This window comes from Macaca thibetana, chromosome 19 (assembly GCF_024542745.1).
Source record: "Macaca thibetana thibetana isolate TM-01 chromosome 19, ASM2454274v1, whole genome shotgun sequence".
Classification (NCBI taxonomy): Eukaryota; Metazoa; Chordata; class Mammalia; order Primates; family Cercopithecidae; genus Macaca; species Macaca thibetana.
In genome coordinates this window covers 14,650,676-14,667,152 of record NC_065596.1, presented here as the reverse complement: position 1 = coordinate 14,667,152, position 16,477 = coordinate 14,650,676, and the positions used below count along the sequence as shown (strand labels likewise).

The 16,477-nt window shown below is 44.2% G+C and overlaps 2 protein-coding genes across 24 annotated transcripts in view; one reads left to right on the top strand and one right to left on the bottom strand.

Moving 5' to 3' along the window:
- PIN1 (peptidylprolyl cis/trans isomerase, NIMA-interacting 1) overlaps positions 1–16,477 on the top strand; it is a 429,836-nt gene that overhangs the window by 280,306 nt on the left and 133,053 nt on the right. Inside the window, exon 1 of one of the 21 annotated variants that reach the window (XM_050770812.1) lies at positions 11,659–11,662. The exons of 17 other annotated variants lie outside the window; for them this stretch is intronic. The gene's annotated coding sequence lies outside the window, so the exon portion shown is untranslated. Of the gene's footprint in view, positions 1–11,658; positions 11,663–11,851; positions 11,856–11,916; positions 11,921–12,410; positions 12,415–16,477 lie in introns of those variants that run through there. 3 more of the 21 variants (XM_050770799.1, XM_050770795.1, XM_050770804.1) reach the window with 3 other exon arrangements.
- LOC126942626 (zinc finger protein 561) overlaps positions 1–16,477 on the bottom strand; it is a 91,698-nt gene that overhangs the window by 54,778 nt on the left and 20,443 nt on the right. The gene's annotated exons all lie outside the window — the stretch shown is intronic.

Here is a 16,477-nt window from a genome sequence, read left to right as displayed (position 1 = left end):
TTCTTACTACAATATAGGGAAAATTCTACTTAGGGGAATTTTAAAAGCAATTAAACTTTTCAGCCACAGAAACTGAGACGCCACAAGCTGTCATGGACAGTAAGACACATGGAAAGGCAATCTCATTTTCATGTCATTCATTTCAATTTCTCTGCTAGTATGAATTCTCTTGTGTGATTCAAGTGATTCTCCTGCCTCAGCTTCCCAAGTAGCTGGCGGTGGCTCATAACTGTAATCGCAGCACTTTGGGAGGCCGAGGCGGGTGGATCACAAGGTCAAGAGATCAAGAACATCCTGGCCAACATGGTGAAACCCCGTCTCTACTGAAAATACAAACATTAGCTGGGCGTGGTGGCGTGTGCCTGAAGTCCCAGCTACTCAGGAGGCTAAGGGTGGAGAATCTTGAACCCGGGAGGCAGAGATTGCAGTGAGCCAAGATCGTACCACTGCACTCCAGCCTGGGGACAGAGCAAGACTCTGTCTTATTTAAAAAAAAAAAAAAGGCCGGGCGCGGTGGCTCAAGCCTGTAATCCCAGCACTTTGGGAGGCCGAGATGGGCGGATCACGAGGTCAGGAGATCGAGACCATCCTGGCTAACACAGTGAAACCCCGTCTCTACTAAGAAATACAAAAAATAGCCGGGCGAGGTGGCAGCGCCTGTAGTCCCAGCTACTCGGGAGGCTGAGGCCGGAGAATGGCGTGAACCCGGGAGGCGGAGCTTGCAGTGAGCTGAGATCCGGCCACTGCACTCCAGCCTGGGCTACAGAGCGAGACTCCGTCTCAAAAAAAAAAAAAAAAAAAAAAAAAGAGGGTTTCTGTGGCTACAAAGAAATGAAAAAACTCCAAGGAGATGGTAAGAGAATCAAATCTCCATACCCACGACACCTTTCTCCTTAATCTGCCCAGCACGAAGAAAGTGGAAATTTCTACCAATTCACAGTTTCTACACTGGAAAAAACTGAAATCAAGGTGGACATCCACCTTCTCCACCATCCTAGGTTTCCTGGTAAAAGATCAGTCCCTCCCTGTCTCAACCCACAGGAAGCATCACAAGTGTCTGAAGGGAGAAACATCCCTGAGGATATCCAGGGACAAAGAAGGGAGGCAGGACTACCATCCCCAGCCCTGGAAACTCTGTTTTCTAACTTGGCCAAAGGAGAAGTCAAATCAGAGTGGCTGTTCAGGTGCACCATACTGTGGGGGTATTCTACACAGGTCCCTGGGCAGAACACACAGCCAGCCTTCCCACATCGCTGGGATATGCCCTTTGGGACTCCCCAATACTGGATGGGCAGTATTCTTGACTGTTTGCTAGAACAGAAGCAAACATGGGTTTAAGATTCCATTTAGTGCTGAAAAGGAGGCAGTGACCTAGGGAAATTTTAAAGAAAGGAAATCATTTTGCGAGGCCAACACAGGCAGATGGCTTGAGCTCAGGAGTTCAAGACCAGCCTGGGCAACATGATGAAAACCTGTCTCTACTAAAAAGTACAAAAAGTAGCCAGGTGTGCTGGCATGCACCTCACCTACTCGGGAGACTGAGGTGGGAGGATTGCTTCAAGCATGGGAGGTAGAGGCTGCAGTAAGCCATGATTGCACCACTGCACTCCAGGCTAGGTGACAGAGAGAGAGAGAGCTTGTCTAAAAAAAGGAAAGAAAAGAAAAGAAAAAACCAAAAGAATTTAAGAGGCTGGGTGCTATGGTTCATGCCTGTAATTCCAACATTTTGGGAGGCCAAGGCGGGTGGATCACTGGAGGTCAGGAGTTCGAGACCAGCCTGACCAACATGGAGAAACCCCATCTTTACTAAAAATACAAAATTAGACAGGCGTAGTGGCACATGCCTGTAATCCCAGCTACTTGGGAGGCTGAGGCAGGAGAATCGCTTGAATCTGGGAGGCAGAGGTTGTGGTGAGCCGAGATCGCACTACTGCACTCCAGCCTGGGCAACAAGAACAAAGCTCCGTCCCAAAAAAACAAAAACATTATACAATGGAACATTGTTTTGGTTTTGGTATGTTGACAAACCAAAATCTATGGGATAAAAGCAGTACTAGCGGAGAAGTTTATGGCAATAAACAGGTACAGAAAAAAGTAGAAAAATTAAAAAAAAAAAAAAAAAAAAAAACCTAATGATATCCCTTAAGATACTAGAAAAGCAAAAACAAACCAGATTCAAAATTAGTAGAACAAAATAAAGACCAGAGCCAAAATAAACAAAATTGAGAATAAAAAACAATACAGAAGATCAATACAACATAAAGTTGATTACTTGAAAAGATAAACAAAATCAACCTTCGGCTAGACTAAGAGGAAAAAAATGACCAAAAAATAAAAATAAAAAATGAAAAAGAAAACAGAACAGAAACCACAGAAATACAACCAATCATTAGAAACTATTATGAAAAACTATATGCCAACAAATTGAAAAGCCTGGAAGAAATGGACAAATTCTTGGGTGCATACAACTACCAAGATCGAACCATGAAGAAACAGAAAACCTCAACACACCAATAACAAGATTGAAGCCATAACAAAATGAATCCCATGAAAGAAAAGCCCAGGACCTGATGGCTTCACTGCTAAATCCTACCGAAAACTTAAAGAACTAATACCAATACTACTTGAACTCCTCAAAAAAAATTGAAGAGAAAAGAATATTTCCAAACTTAGTCTACGAGGTGAGCATTATTCTCATATCAAAACCCAGACAAGACCACAACAACAACAACAAAATACAGGCCAGTATCACTGATGAACATACCTGCAAAAATTCTCACCAAAATACTAGCAAACCAAATTCAACTCATTAAGAAAATAATTCACCACAATCAAGTGAAATTCATCCTAGAAATACAAGGATGGTTCAACATATGCAAATCAATAACTGTGACATACCAAATTAACAGAACCAAGAACAAAAACCATATGAGATTTCCACAGATGCTGAAACACCATTCAATAAAATTCAATATCTCTTTTTGACAAAAGTCCCCAACAAACTGTGTATAGAAGGAATATACCTCAAAATAATAAAGGTCATATATGACAAACCCACATCCAACATCATACTGAACAGGGAAAAACTGAAAGTCTTTCCTCTGAGATCTCGAATAAACAAGGATGTCCAGTTTTACCACTTTTATTCAACATAACACTAGAAGTTCTAGCCAGAGCAATTAGACAAGAGAAACAAATAAAGGGCATCCCAACTAAAAAAGAAGTCAAATTAGCCTTGTTTGCCAATGACATGACCTTTTTCTCCTTAGAAACAGGGTGTCCCTCTGTTGCCCAGGCTGGAGTGCAGCTGTGATCACAGCTCACTGCAGCTTTGATTTCCTGGGCTCAAGCGATACTCCTGCCTCAGCCTCCCGAATAGCTAGAACCACAGTCATGTGTGACAATGCTAACTTTTCTTTTTTTTCTTTTTTAGAGATTAGGGGCAGAGGGGTCCTCAATATATTACCCAGGTTGGCCTTGAACTCCTGATTTCAAGTGATCCTCTTGCTTTGACCTCCTAAAGTGCTGGGATTACAGGCATGAGCCACCATGCTCAGCTGACACAATCTTGTATTTAGAAAAACCTAAAGACTCCACCAAAAACCTGTTAGAACTGATAAACGAATTCAGTAAAGGTTCAGGACACAAAATCAACATACAAAAAATCAGTTGCATTTATATACACCAATGGTGAACAATCTAAAAAAGGAATCAAGGAAGTAATCGCATTTACAATAGCTGCAAAGACTATAAAATGCCAGCACCAGGCAGATGACTCACAATTGAAAATTGTAATCCCAGAATTCTGGGAGGGTGACGTGGGAGGATTGCTTGAGCCCAGCAGTTCAAGACCAGCCTGGGCAACATGGCATGGCTCGGTCTCTATTAAAAAAAAAAAAAAAAAAATTAGCCAGGCATGATGGCACACACCTGTAGATCTGGCTACTCAAAAGAGGCTGAGGCAGGAGGACCCCTTGAGCCCAGGAGTTCAAGGCTGCTGCATGAGCTACGATTGTACCACTGTACTCCAGCCTGGGCAACAAAGTGAGACTCCACCTATGAAAAAAAGAGAAAATAAAAAGTAACTAAAAGTGTGAAGGAGCTATACAAGGAAAACTGTAAAACACTGACGAAACAAACTGTAGAAGATACAGAAAAAAAATGGAAAGATATCCCATGCTTCTGGATTATAAGAATATTGTTAAAATGACATACTACTCAAAGCAATTTACAATTAAGAGAAACCCTTATCAAAATACCAATGACATTCATCACAAAAATAGAAAAAAAATCCTAAAATGTATATGCAACCACAAAAGACTTCAAATAGCCAAAGAAATACTGACCAAAAAGAACAAAGCTGGAATCTTCACACTGCTTGACTTCAAAATATACTGCAAAGCTATCATAACCAAATCAGCATGGTACTGACATTAAAAACCACACACACACACAGATCAATGGAGGAGAACAGAGAACCTAAATACAAACCTACACATTTACAGACAACTCATTTTCAACAAAGGCACCAAAAGCATACAATGGGAAAATAACAGTCTTTTCACTAAATGCTGCTGGGAAAACTGAATAACCATATGCAGAATAAAACTAGATGCCATCTCTCAGCATAAAAAAAAATAAAGTCGGCCGGGCGCAGTGGCTCAAGCCTGTAATCCCAGCACTTTGGGAGGCCGAGACGGGCGGATCACGAGGTCGGGAGATCGAGACCATCCTGGCTAACACGGTGAAACCCCGTCTCTACTAAAAAAATACAAAAAACTAGCCGGGCGAGGTGGCGGGCGCCTGTAGTCCCAGCTACTCGGGAGGCTGAGGCAGGAGAATGGCGGGAACCCGGGAGGCGGAGCTTGCAGTGAGCTGAGATCCGGCCACTGCACTCCAGCCTGGGAGACAGAGCGAGACTCCGTCTCAAAAAAAAAAAAAAAAAAAAAAAAAAAGTCAAAACAGATTAAAGACTTAATTTAACACCTGAAACTATAAAACTAGTAGAGGAAGACACTGGGGAAACAATCCAGGACATTGGTCTGGATAAAGATTTCTTCGGGAGACCTCAAAGGCACAGGCAACAGGAGCAAAAATAAACATATCAGATTACATCAAGCTAAAAAGCTTCTCCACAGCAAAAGAAACAATCAGCAAAGTGAAGAGACAATCTACAGTATGGGAGAAAATATTTATAAACTATCCACCTGGGATTAATAATCAGAATATATAAGGAACTCAAACTTGATAACGAAAAAAATCCAATAAAAAAATGGGCAAAGGTCACAATAGATGTTTCTCAAAAAAAAAAAAACAAAAAACAAATGGCCAACAGGTATATGAAAAAATGCTCAACATCACTAATCATCAGAGAAATACAAATCACACATAACCACAGTGAGATATCTCACCTCATTTAGAGTGGCTTTTAGAAAAAAGAGAATAACAAATGCTGATGAGGATGTGGTGAAAAGTTAATCCTTGTATGCAGGTAGTGGGAATGTAAATTAGTACAGCCACTACAGAGAACAATATTAAGGTGTGGTGGTTCATGCCTGTAATCCCAAAACTTGAGGCTGTGGTGGGAGATCACTTGAGCCCAGGAGTTCCAAACCAGCCTGGGCAACACAGCAAAACCTGTTTGTACACACATGCACACACAAAACCTGTCTGAACCTGGCAAGACCTGTATGCGCGTGCACATACACACACACCCACACACACAAACAGTCAGGGACAGTGGCTCATGCCTGTAATCCCAGCTCTTTAGGAGGCCAAGGCAGGCAGATCACTTGAGGTCAGGAGTTTGAGACCAGCCTGGCCAACATGGTGAAACTGTCTCTACTGAAAATACAAAAATTAGCTGGGCATGGTGGCATGCACCTGTAGTCCCAGCTATTCCAGAGGCTGAGGTAGGAGAATTGCTTGAACCCGGGAGGTGGATGTTGCAGTGAACCAAGATTGTGCCACTGCACTCCAGCCTGAGTGACAGAGTGAGACTCTGTCTCAAAAAATCAAACAAACAAACAAACTTAGCCAGGTGTGTTAGTGGAGGCCTATAATCCTGGCTACTCAGGAAGCTGAGGTGGGAGGATCACCTGAGCCCAGGAAGTCAAGGCTGCAGTGAGCCATGATTATGCCATGGCACTCTAGTCTGGGTGACACAGCAAGACTACCTCAAAAACAAAAACAAAAACAAAGTATGAGGGTTTCTCAAAAAATTAAAAATAGAACTACCATCTGATCTGGAATTCCATTGGGTATATATCCAAAAGAAAGGAAATCAATATATTTGAAGAGATATATCTACACTCCCTTGTTTACCGCAGCACTACTCACAATAGCCAAAATATGGAATCAACCTAACTGGTCGATAATGAAGGAATTAATAAAAAAAAAAATACGGTATATATAGACAGTGGATTACTATTCAGCCATAAAGAAGAATGAAATCCTGTCATTTGCAGCAACTGGATAGAACTGGAGGTCATCATGAAAGTGAAATAAGCCAAGCACAGCAGACAAATACCCCATATTCTCACACATGGGAGCTAAAAAAGTGGATCTCATGAGCATAGAGTACAGATTGGTGGTTACTAGAGGCCAGAAGTGTAGGAAGGAGACAGGAATAGAGGTTGATTAGGCTGCATGAGGTGGCTCATGCCTGTAATCCCAGCACTTTGGGAGGCCAAGGCAGGCGGATCACCTGAGATCAGGAGTTCGAGACCAACCTGGCCAATATGGTAAAACCCCGTCTCTACTAAAACTACAAAAATTAGCCAGGCATGGTGGTGCACCCCTTAATCCTAGCTACTTGGGAGGCTGAGGCAGGACAATCACTGGAACCTGGGAGGAGACAGAGGTTGCAGTGAGCCAAGATCATCCCACTGCATTCCATTCCAGACTGGGTGACAGCAAGACTCCATCTCCAAAAAAAAAAAAAAAAAAAAAAAAGAGGTTGATTCCTGGGTAAAATATACAGTTAGAAGAAATAAGAACTGGTGTTCAATAGATCAGTAGGGTGACTACACTTAACACTCATCTATCATACATTTCAACCCAGCTAAGAGAATAACTTGATGTTTCTACAATAAAGATAAATATTGGCCGGGCGCAGTGGCTCATGCCTGTAATCCCAGCACTTTGGGAGGCCGAAGCGGGCGGATCCCCTGAGGTTGGGAGTTCAAGACCAGCCTGACCAACATGGAGAAACCCCGTCTCTACTAAAAATACAAAAAAATTAGCCAGGCGTGGTGGCGCATGCCTGTAATCCCAGCTACTTGGGAGGCCGAGGCAGGAGAATCACTTGAACCCAGGAGGCGGAGGTTGCGGTGAGCTGAGATCACGCCACTGTATTCCAGCCTGGGGAAAAAGAGCGAAACTCTATCTTAAAAAAAAAAAAAAAAAAAAGATAAATATTTAAGGTGACAGATATCCTACTTAACCTGATTTGATTATGTGAATGTATCAAATTATCACATGTACTCTGAAAATATGTTCATCTATTATGAGTCAAAAAAATTTTTTCTGGATTGTAAAATATGGTGTGGGAGATTCTGGGGCCACCAAGTCTGTGGGTAAAGGTATTCCCTTGTCTGGATCATGTAAAGACATCCCTGCAATATGTTACTCCAAGTTACTGCACCTAATACCACCTACCACTAAAAAGGAGCAATGAGCCATGACTATGCCATTGCTCTTCAGCCTGGGTGATCCAGCAAGACTCTGTCTCAAAAAAGAAAAAAAAACCCAGTATGGAGGTTTCTCAAAAACTACCACGTATAGACCTCTTGAATTTTGGAGGCAACATATACATTTGCAGGTGCTTTAACGAGCCCACACAGTTACCTGTAAGGATTCTAGTTTCAACTGTAGGCAAGAGCAATTTCAGGCAGCACCGCAAGCTTCCCAAGCACTTGGTCCACCTAATCCAGCAGACCCAATGATACTTAACATGTCCATGTTAAATAGCATGTTATTTATTGGAAGACTGTGGCATGTACCAACAGAAGATGTCGAGTACAGCCCTCTGGTATTCCAGAGTCAACCCACGTCCTCTTGTGCAGATTAACTGTTTTTTTTTTTTTTTGAGAAAGAGGTTGTGATTTGCCACTAGCACATGATAAGAGAACGAACAACTAATCATGGGACATGAAGTAACTAAGGCGGAACTGAGTAATTTGAGACTTTCTGGTCCCCAAAGCACGAAGTACAAACTGTCACCTATTATCAAACAATGGTTGTCAGCTTCTCCTCTGGACCCAATACTAAGTTTGTAGGAAATCGCATGAAATAACGGAATATTTACACACACCCTGATAATCCAATCAGAAATATCTGATTGTATGACTTTCTTTTTTTTTTTTTTTTTTTTTTTTTGAGACGGAGTCTCACGCTGTTGCCCAGGCTGGAGTGCAGTGGCGCGATCTCGGCTCACTGCAAGCTCCGCCTCCCGGGTTCCCGCCATTCTCCTGCCTCAGCCTCCTGAGTAGCTGGGACTACAGGCGCCCACCACCGCGCCCGGCTAATTTTTTGTATTTTTAGTAGAGACGGGGTTTCACTGTGGTCTCGATCTCCTGACCTTGTGATCCGCCCGCCTCGGCCTCCCAAAGTGCTGGGATTACAGGCTTGAGCCACCGCGCCCGGCCGATTGTATGACTTTCTAAGTGAGTGTGACTCTCTGAAAGTCAATATAATAGACAATAATAACTGTTCTAGGTAAAAAAGACACTGAAGACACTAACAATTGCAATGTAAAACTCTTGAATGGATCTTAGATCCAAAAACACCCAAGAGCATACGTTGAATCAATGCGGAGAACTTCACTAATTACGCAAAGCAGACATTAGATGACATTTTTTATTCAAGTGAAATACTAGCGTTGTGATTTTAGTATGACAGTGTCTTTTAGGAGGTGCATTACCAAGTATTTAAAGGTTAAGCATCACGTGTATAATTTATGCTCAATTTACACTCAAATTGTTCACCATAAGATTTGCCTAAGGAGAAAGAAAAAAAAACACAATGCTAAAAAATTAAGTAAATCTGCTATGTCTGCGTATGTCAGATGTTCAAGCTTTCCTTAGGATCAAATTTTTCAGGAAAAAAATATAAAAACTACACTTAGTCCAAACATGCTCTTAATAATAATAAATCATAGATACCAGATATTTTATTACAGTGATACTAGAAAAATATTCTGATTATAATAATAAATAATTCTAGTGTCAGTGTAATAAAGCCTCCATTCTTTCTTCCTGGTTCCTAGAGGCCTCTGTTTTGAAGCTCTGTGGGGAAGTACAGACCTAAGAACTTCATATGAAGAGAATAGTTGAGTATTATCGCCTTCCTTTTTTCTTTTTTCTGAGACAGTTTCCCTCTTGTGGCCCAGGCTGGAGTGCAGTGGCAGGATCTCGGCTCAATGCAACCTCCGCCTCCCAGGTTCAAGCGATTCTCCTGCCTCAGCCTCTGGAATAGCTATGTAAGATACAATATATTTCTCTGAATTTCTCTTCAAAAGTTCAGCCTGTTAACTTCCTTGTTCTTTGTTCTCAAACTCAGTCCACTCTAATCAATAACTCACCTCTGTTCCCTTGGCTACCCATTCTGCACCTATTCCACTCTTCGAAACCGCACGTCCCACCATCGTGACTCACACATCACCCTACCCTTCCTTATTTGGGGAAAATATTCACAAATAGTCAATAGGGTCAGTTTAGATTGTGCGGTCCGACCCTAACCGATGGGGGAGTGACACAGAGGTAGGGACCCTGTCTTAGAAATAAAAACCCCTTCCCCTCCCTTACGCAGTGTACTCTCGCCATCGCTCCATCCATGAGACTCACCCTTCTACAGCAGTAAATTGCGTTGCTGAGAAAATTTTTGCCTGAGTGCTGGTTTCACTTTGCAGCACCAAGCATTTTATTTTTTTATCTCCAACAGCTGGGATTACAGGGGCCCGCCACCACGCCCGGCTAATTTTTGTATTTTTAGTAGAGACAGGGTTTTACCATGTTGGCCAGGCTGGTCTTGAACTCCTGACCTCAGGTGATCTGCCTGCCTCTGCCTCCCAAAGTGCTACAATTACAGGTGTGAGCCAGCGCGTCTGGCCGGGCTTTCTTAAGTAGAAAGGCTTGCAGCTGGTAACAACTAGAAAAAAAATAACCTGCAAGAAAATAAAAATAAAAAACTAAAGGCTTACAGTCTACATGTGTTCATATTTACATACAAAAATAGGCATACTCTAAACAACTATACGTTTTTTCCAGCTGAATGTAATGTGTCAAAAATAAGTGGCGAGTGGATCACTTGAGGTCAGCAGCTCGAGACCAGCCTGGCCAACATGGTGAAACCCCGTCTCTACCAAAAATATAAAAGATTAGCTGGGTATGGTGGTGCACGCCCAGAATCCCAGCTACTAGGAGGCTGTGGCAGGTGAATCATGTTATAAATAAAGTTTCAGTGCCACAAAAAAAAAAATAGCACTCGAATATAAAATTTTATTTTCTCAGCAAGGCAATTTCCTTCTATACAAGAGTGTGCCCTCACAGATGGAGCAATGGTGAGCGCACACCAGGACAAGGGAGGGGAACGGGTTCTTATTCTTAAGGAATGTGGCCCCTGCCGCTGTGTCGTTCCCCTATGGCGAGGGTTAGACCCCACAGGTTAAACTAATTCCGATTAGCTAATTTAAAGAGAGTGACGGGGTGAATGGCTTGGTGGGAAAAATGGTTGTAACAGAGCAGTAAATTGGAATGAGTCAGGGTGGAAAATGAGGCAGGGCGGAGCAGATAATAAAAATGAGTCTGGCTGGAGCAGGTAACCAGAATGAGTCAGGGTGGAGCAGGTGATGGAAAAAGGTTGCTTTACGGGGAAGTTTAAAAGTAGATGGCAAAGAATTAAACATACTGACATATAGATTCTTTAGAAAGAAATTTAAAACTCATATCTAACAATCACTTGAACCCGGGAGGTGAAAGTTGCAGTGAGCCAACATCGTGCCACTGCACTCCAGTGTGGGTGACAGAATAAGACTCCAAAAGAAAAAAAAAAAAGTAAAGGACATCAAGACAACGCCAGATTCTCAGATGAGATATTTTTTAGCAAATGAATGGAAGTCATAGCCCTCTTGAAACCATTTTTCTGCCGGTGCTCACCAGGTACACGCCCGAAAAGCCAGGTTCCGGACGCGGGACGTTGCGGGGCCAGAGCCAACCTCACTAGAACGGTAGAAATCCTTTTCCTTTCGGAAAGAAAAAACTCACAAAGGTTGCTTTCCAAGCTTTTCAAGAGGGGAGCACAGCGGATGAAAGCACTCAAGAAAACACCCCGCGGAGGCGGGACAGACTCACTTCCCGACCGGGCTCCTGACAGGGATAGATGGAGTGTGCGGCCTCTCGGAACTGGCCAGAAGCCGCACCCGGAGGACCGACGGCCAGTGAAACAAGGCGGATCTCAGAGGCTCCTGGGCGACCGCGCCCAGTCCTTCCTTTGCTGCCCCCCTGCTAGCTCCAGGACCCCCAAGCAGGTGGAACTCACCACAGGCCGGGTGGATTCCACCAGGATAAAGGCGAAATGGCACTGACCATGCGGAACCACAGCCGGTAAAGATGGCGGTGGCGCGCTGACGTCACTTCCGCTCCGAGCCTCCGGCCGGGTGGGGCTCCAGGACTTAAGTTTCAGCCACGTAGGACCTGATCGAACACAGAAATTCTAGTTTCCTTAATCGTGGGTGCGGACGGGCCTGGGGTTGGCTCAGGGAGCGGGATGCAGGAACAGGTTCAGAGAAAAAGATGAGGTTAGAACCGGGCCTCTGGAGGGAACTGTGGGCGAGGGGTGGGGCCCGTACTTGGGGGCGATTTAGAGGTGGGAGCCGGCCTAGCCCTCCTTTTAGGTGGCCAGAAGGGCTGGAAGGGCGGGGATGGGGGATAGGACGCACCCCAGAGGATGCTCCTCCAAAGCTAATCCCAGGCGGGCTCGGTGGCCTTCCAGCACTTTGGGAGGCAGGTGGATAGCTTGAGTCCAAGAGTTCCAGACCAGCCTGAGCAAAAGAGCAAGACTGTGTCTTTTTTCTTTTTTTGAGACAGAGTTTCGCTCTTGTTGCCCAGGCCCGCACTCGGCTGGACCCTGTCTCTATTAAAATATATATATATGGCCAGGCGCCGTGGCTCATGCCTGTAATCCCCGCACTTTGGGAGGCCGAGGCGGGCGGATCACCTGAGGTCGGGAGTTTGACACCTGCCTGGCCAACGTGGTGAAACCCCGTCTCTACTAAAAATGCAAAAATTAGCTGGGTGTGGTGGCGGGCGCCTGTAATCTCAGCTACTCAGGAGGCTGAAGCAGGAGAATCGCTTGAACTCGGGAGGCGGAGGTTGCCGTGAGCCGAGATTGTGCCACTGCACTCCAGTCTGGGGGACAAGAGCGAGGCTTGGTCTCAAAAAAAAATATGTGTGTGTGTGTGTGTGTGTGTGTGTCTATGTAAAGCTTTTTTGTATGCCACTCATGTTCCTGGAGCCTTTCCATGAATCTTCCATATTGATAAACCTGCCAGTGATAGACCAGTGAATGGCATGGTCTATCTCTTCTATTCAGTCATTCTTTCTGTGTGCCTTTGTTTTTTCTTTTCTTTCTTTCTTTTTTTTCTTTTCAGACAGAGTCTCCCTCTGTCCCCCAGGCTGGAGTGCAATGGTGCAGTCTCGTCTCACTGCAAGCTCCGCCTCCCGGGTTCACGCCATTCTCCTGCCTCAGCCTCCCGAATACCTGGGACTACAGGCGCCCGCCACCACACCAGGCTAATTTTTTTGTGTTTTTAGTAGAGACAGGGTTTCACTGTGTTAGCCAGGATGGTCTCAATCTCCTGACCTCGTGATCTACCCGCCTCGGCCTCCCAAAGTGCTGGGATTACAGGCGTGAGCCACCGCACCCAGCATATTTTTTCATTCTTTATTTTATAGAACCTCTGTTTCCATTGTGTTTTCTTTTTACTTTTTTTTTTTTTTTTTTTTTTTTTTTTTTTTGAGACGAAGTCTCACTCTGTCGCCCGGGCTGGAGCAGTGGCGTGATCTCAGCTCACTACAACCTCCGTCTCCGGGGTGCAAGCGATTCTCCTGCCTCAGCCTCCCAAGTAGCTGGGATTACAGGTGGCTGCCGCTACACCCAGCTAATGTTTTCTATTTTAGTAGAGAGGGTGTTTCACCATGTTGGCCAGGCTGGTCTCAAACTCCTGACCTTGTGATTCGCGTAACTCAGCCAGGCAGGACGCTGGGAGTATAGGTGAAGGGGGCCAGCCCCTACACACCTGTGGGTGTTTCTCATCAGGTGGGACAAGAGACTGAGAAAATAAATAAGACACAAAGTATAGAGAAAGAACAATGGGCCCAGGGGACCGGCACTCAGCATCTGGAGGACCCGCACCAGCACTGGTCTCTCAGTTCCCTCAGTATTTATTGATTACCATTTTCACTATCTCAGTAAGGGGAATGCGGGAGGAGAATAGGGTGATAGTGGGGAGAAGGTCAGCAAGAAAACATGTGAGCAAAGGAATCTGTGTCACAAATAAGTTCAAGGGAAGGTACTATCCCTGGATGGGCACGTAGGCCAGATTTATGCTTCTCTCCACCCAAATATCTCAGTGTAGTAAAGAATAACAGAGCAGCGTTGCCACCAGCATGTCTCGCCTCTATCCACAACGCAGTTTTCTCCTATCTCAGAATAGAACAAATGTACAATCGAGTTTTATACCAAGACATTCCATTCCCAGGGGCATGCAGGAGACAGAGGCCTTCCTCTTTTACTAATCCTACTCAGCACAGACCCTTCATGGATGTCAAGCTGGGGGACAGTCAGGTCTTTCCCATCCCATGAGGCCATATCTCAGGCTGTCTCAGTGGGGAGAAATGTTGGACAATACCCGGCTTTCCTGGGCAGAGGTCCCTGTGGCTTTGCGCAGTGCATGGTGCCCCTGGTTAATCGAGAATGCAGAATGGCGATGACTTTTACCCAGCATACTGCCTGTAAACATACTGTTAACAAGGTACATCCTGCACAGCCCTAGATCCCTTAAAGCTTGATTCCATACAAAATATGTTTCTGTGAGCACAAGGTTGGAGCTAAAGTTACAGATTAACAGCATCTCAAGGCAAAACAATTGTTCAGGGTACAGATCAAAATGGAGTTTCTTATGTCTTCCTTTTCTACATAGACACAGTAACAGTCTGATCTCTCTTTTCCCTACAATAGGCATGAGCAACTGCGCATGGCCACATTTTCAATCAAATAATACTTTTCTATATAAATCTTGATTTTTTTTTTTTTTTTTTGTCTTCATCAAGTACGTATTTCTGGCTGGGCACGTTGGCTCATGCCTGTAATCCCAGCACTTTGGGAGGCCAATATGGGAGGATCGTTTGAGGCCAGGAGTTGGAGACCAGCCTGAGCAACACAGCAAAAACTTTTTTTTAAAAAAATTCCTTTTTTCTTTTTTCTTTTTTTTTTTTTGAGATGGAGTCTCGCTCTGTTGCCCAGGCTGGAGTCCACTGGCACAATCTTGGCTCACTGCAACCTCTGCTCCCTGGTTCAAGAGATTCTTCTGTCTCAGCCTCCCGAGTACCTGGGACTACAAGCCCATGCCACGATGCCCAGCTAATTTTTGTATTTTTAGTAGAGACATGGTTTCACCATATTGGCCTGGCTGGTCTCGAACTCCTGACCTCATGATCCGCCCGCTTGGGCCTCCCAACATGCTGGGATTACAAGCGTGAGCCACTACGCCTGGCCAAAAATATGTATTTCTATTGTTATTTTTCTGATCTTACCACATGGGCCAGGACCACATTTCCTACGTTGTAAAATAGCACTAATACCAGACATTCTCCCCAAGCTTATTCAGAAATGTAACATAATCCCAATTAAAATACCAAGTTTTGCCGGGCGCGGTGGCTCAAGCCTGTAATCCCAGCACTTTGGGAGGCCGAGACGGGCGGATCACGAGGTCAGGAGATCGAGACCATCCTGGCTAACATGGTGAAACCCCGTCTCTACTAAAAAATACAAAAAACTAGCTGGGCGAGGTGGCGGGCGCCTGTAGTCCCAGCTACTCTGGAGGCTGAGGCAGGAGAATGGCGTAAATCCACGAGGCGGAGCTTGCAGTGAGCTGAGATCCGGCCACTGCACTCCAGCCCGGACGACAGAGCCAGACTCCGTCTCAAAAAAAAAATAAAAAATAAAAAATAAAATAAAATACCAAGTTTTTCTGGAGTTAGGTACATTTATACTAAAAGTTTATATGGAAGAAGAAAATCTGATAATAAGCAAGAAAACAAAAACAAGGCCGGGCACTGTGGCTCATGCCTGTAATCACAGCACTTTGGGAGGCTGAGGCAGGCAGATCACAAGGTCAGGAGATCAAGACCATTCTGGCCAACATGGTGAAACCATGTCTCTACTAAAAATACAAAAATTAGCTGGTCATGGTGGCACATGCCTGTAGTCCCAACTACTCGGGAGGCTGAGGCAGGATAATCACTTGAACCCAGGAGGCGGAGGTTGCAGTGAGCTGAGATCACGCCATTGCACCCCAGCCTGGGACAGAGGGAGACTGTGTCAAAAAAAAAAAAAAAAAGAGAAAGAAAACAAAAACAAAAGCAATAATGAGCAACAGATATTAAAACATACTATTGACAGTTTTCACCCAAGACAAATAATTAAATTATTTTAAAATAAATAAAAAAATACTATAAAGTCTCTATAATTAAAACTATGTGGTACTAGTGCATGAAGCAGAAACAGACTAATAAAATATCTATAAATAGACCCAAGAACATGTAGAAATTTGGTTCATAAATGTGGTATTTTGCTGGGTGTGGTAGCTCACCCCTGTAATACTAGCACTTTGGTAAGTCAAGGCAGGAGGATCGCTTGAGATCAGGAGTTCAAAACCAGCCTGGCCAACATGGTGAAACCTCGTCTCTACTAAAAATACAAAAAATAGGCTTAGCACAGTGGCTCACACTTGTAATCCCAGTACTTTGAGAGGCCGAGGTGGGCGAAGCACCTGAGGTCGGGAGTTCGAGACCAGCCTGACCAACATGGAGAAACCCCATCTCTACTAAAAATACAAAAGTAACCGGGTGTGGTGTCACGTGCCTGTAATCCCACCTACTCGGGAGGCTGAGGCAGGAGAATCGCTTCAACCCAGGAAGCAGAGGTTGTAGTGAGCTGAGATTGCGCCATTGCACTCTAGCCTGGGCAACAAGAGTGAAACTCCGTCTAAAAAAAAAAAATGTGTTGTTTCAGATCGATAGACTAAAAAATGCCATTTGTAATGTAAAGTCTAAGACAGTTGGTTAGCCATCAGAGAAAAGATGAAATTAAATCTATACTTCACAGCATATACAACAATATACTCCAAGTGGACTAGTGATCTAAATGTGAAAAATAAAACCATACCTATATGTAAGGTGTTCAAGTTATTTCTTTT